Source organism: Kryptolebias marmoratus, linkage group LG10 (assembly GCF_001649575.2).
Source record: "Kryptolebias marmoratus isolate JLee-2015 linkage group LG10, ASM164957v2, whole genome shotgun sequence".
NCBI classification, from domain to species: Eukaryota; Metazoa; Chordata; class Actinopteri; order Cyprinodontiformes; family Rivulidae; genus Kryptolebias; species Kryptolebias marmoratus.
The window spans coordinates 8,577,409-8,580,870 of NC_051439.1; the positions used below are offsets into that span (position 1 = coordinate 8,577,409).

At 48.8% G+C, this 3,462-nt stretch overlaps 1 protein-coding gene and 1 long non-coding RNA gene across 2 annotated transcripts in view; one reads left to right on the forward strand and one right to left on the reverse strand.

Moving 5' to 3' along the window:
* Positions 1–3,462, forward strand: part of hs6st1a (heparan sulfate 6-O-sulfotransferase 1a) — a 56,055-nt gene that overhangs the window by 31,124 nt on the left and 21,469 nt on the right. The gene's annotated exons all lie outside the window — the stretch shown is intronic.
* LOC112450445 overlaps positions 1–3,462 on the reverse strand; it is a 12,756-nt gene continuing 9,294 nt past the window's right edge. The window contains exon 2 of the long non-coding RNA XR_005233630.1: positions 1–151. This is a non-coding gene — a long non-coding RNA (uncharacterized LOC112450445). The remainder of the gene's footprint in view (positions 152–3,462) is intronic.

Consider the following 3,462-nt stretch of genomic DNA (forward strand, 5'->3'; position numbering starts at 1 on the left):
TTTTTTTTTTTTTTTTTTTTGCAACGTCATTCTCCATCGCTCTCCTCGGCGCAGATGCTTTCGCCCCAGCAGCGCACGCCGACGCTCGGCGCTCCGCGTGCGCCCGGAGCTCCAGCTGCTCCGGCAGTTAGCGGGGACATGGTGGATGCCTCTATTAGAGAAAGAGAGAGAGAGAGAGCTGCAAATCTCTGCGAAGGAGGAGGAGAAGAAACAATACGAGGTGAGCGACGGGTGAGGAATGAACGATGACCCCCCCAAAACGCACACACACACACACACACACACACCGGTGCAACAGGGAAGGGCAGGAGGAACGCTGCTCCGGTTCTGGGAAGTTCTCTCAACGGAGCATCCTGGATCCAACTCCAGAGGGGAGGGGGGGGCTCTCTGAGCGGGTGATGAACGTCCACGGAATTTTCCAGGAATGTCGGATGGAGAGGCCCGCTCAACGAGGGCAGATGTGGCCCCCCCGGAGGCGAGGGGTGGGGAAATCACACGATCATCATTCCTCTGCTGCTTACCTTTTTTTTTTTTTCCCCCTCCAACACACACACACGCACGCACACACCAAATAGATCCGCAGACACATTCCAGAGCAGTGATCTGAACTGTTTGACCATTAGAGGGGGGTGTGTGTGGGGGTGTGTGTGGGGGTGTTACAGAGAATTTACCAGGCAGCTGTGGAGAGTGGTTACCTCCAACCTTTACACATGGTTTTATTTACATTTTACAAGGATAGATGTTTGGGAGTTCCAAGCGCCAGCTGCGCCCCACGCTCTTTAGCAAAGCTCCAACATTAAAAAAGCCCCGCATTTCGTCAGGGAATGCATATCGCCCGCCCCCTTTCCTGACAGAGTTTTAAACTAGGCTCCTTTTACGATGAGAAGGGATGCCCTTACAGCCGTTTTGGTCCCACCTTGTAAAGGATGTTCTGCACAATCTCAGTTGTTATCCGTCTACGTGTTGCTGGCGACTCTCAGCTACTACCACGCCGAATTTTAGCTCGATATCTGCAAGCCTGACCGAGCTATTACCATTTACGTGTTTGCCGAAGTCGCTTAGTTGTGGCGGCCATCTTGAATCGGGTCGACTTCGACAGTTAATCAGCTGTAGGTGTACATCCAGAGATTATTTCAGTAAAATACGTCCGGCGGTGCGAGGCGAGGCGAGGCGAGGCAGCGTGGATCAAACAGACTTTTCCTCTCAGACTTCTGGAGTGATTAGTGGTTAGTTTTCCCCTGATGTCCTCGAGTTGTCTTTTTTTATTTTTTTACAGCAGTTAGTGTTGGTCGTTACGCCGCGACGAGCCGGCGTGGGCGGGTTTTCTCAGATAATGGGCGGTGGGACGCCGCTCTCAGCCCGGTGATCCCCGTGTGGGAGGCGGGTGATAAGGGCCGGACCGCTCCCTGCTTCCTCCACATTCCTCTGAATGCTAATCAGGAGGAGGAGGAGGAGGAGACCGGGCCAGTGTCTCCTCCGAGCGTCCCCATCCGTCTCCCTCAGCCTGACCAGAGGTAGCCATGACAGAGCGTGTGTGTGTGTGTGTGTGTGTGTGTGTGTGTGTTGAGCGCTCAGCTGATTCACCATACGGAGCGACCTCATTTGCATAATATATAGTTTATCGCCACAACTCTCTCCTAACAAGCACATGGACATATGAACTCTTCCAGTGACCCACACCACACACACACACACACACACACACACACACACACACACGACACACAGTCTAGCCTGTCCTTGTCCTCGCTGCTCCCTGCAGCAGGATCTGAGCCGAAGGATTTGTTTGGGATTCTCTCGGATTCTCCTCCTTTATCATTCTGTGTGTTTATGTCTGTGTGTGTGTGCGTGTGTGTGTGTGTCTGGGCACATGAATGTAATTACATATCACCCTCCACCCACGCAGTCTCTGATGTATTCCGAAGGAACAAATATCTGGTATTGTTAGTTTTTGGAGAGGGTAGGATGTGTTGTCACACGTTGGCACACACTGATGCTACTCTTCCTCTCATTGACAGAAATTCACTCCCTCTTCGTTCGAAGGCCTGTGTCGGCTTTTAGCGGAGCTCGGATAAATTTGTTGTTCTTCCATGATAATTAAAAATTAATTATAATAATTAAAAATTTGCCTTTTTTTTTCTCTCCCCTGTTCGTCCGAGCAGCTCTAGGGCTGCATTCCTTCTTGCGTCCGCGTCCCGGTGGCTCGCCTTCGGTCCTGCAAGCCGTCCGGTTTTATATAATCCTGTCAGCTGCGGTCAGAGGAGCAGGAAGCTGCTCAGAGATGCTCTTGCAGCCTTTAGCTTTTAACGTGGATAGCTCTGAAGCTCGTTTCTGTTGTTATCGCCTGCAGCTGAAAGGGCGACGGCGTTTTATCCTGCGTCTGAGCGTGTGGTGCGTGTGTTCGCTTGTCTGTTAGTGAAATATCTCAAGAACTGCTTGATGTATTTGAATGAAACTCTCAGGAAGTAATCACTACATCAACGTCTACAACTCATTAACAGTTGGAGTTAACCCAATTTAAGATGGCCGCCGCAGCTAAGCTACTTCATCAAACACAAATATGACTCTAATTCGATGCACTTTACAGATATTTAACTAAAACTTGGCGTGGTAGTAGCTGAGAGTCACTCCCAACACATACTCAAATTGCTACTCATTGCGTACAATCTCTGCTTAAATATTTAGCATTAGCTATTTAAGGCAACCTTGTTTGTCTGTAAGCAAAATATCTCATGAACTGCTGGACGGATTTGAACAAAACTCTCAGGAAGTAATCACTACATCAACGTCTACAACTCATTACCAATTGGAGTCAACCCAATTTAAGATGGCCGCTGCAGCTAATGAACTTAACAAAACACAAACATGGCTCTAATTCAATTAGTTTTACAGATATTTAGCTGAAATTACTAATCTTCTTCCTGAGTGCGGAGAACACAGCTGTGCCAAACTGCAGCTGTCTGTTCTCTTTAAACAGGATGAGCGAGGGAAGAAAAGCTTGAAGGCTCCTGTGATCCGAATTAAGGTCAAACATGACTATAATGTCGGCTTTAATTGTCTTTTTTTAAGGGTAACAACAAACCTGTCCGTGCTGTTTGAACAGGAAGGGTTTTTTCGCGTACTCTGTCACACACTAAGGACATGCGGATACGCTTCAGACGACCGCGTTTCACTGAATCCCGTTCCCAGATTGTGGCGTTTCTGCTGTTCTCAGACGTTCTTCTTCCTGAAATAAGCTTGTTCCGTATGAACTCGTGCCGTCGGCTCACATTACCATTAAAGGCGACGTTTGTTTCCTTCATTTGCGGGAAAAATTCTGTCCCTCCAAACTTTGGCCTGTATGTTCATTTAATTTCACACGAGGGGGTAAATCCGTCCGCAGTGATGTACGTTCCTCTCTGACCTTTTTTCCGTTACGCTCGCCTTGTACTGTGAGAAAAGCCCGCTCAGCTGGGTTTCGGG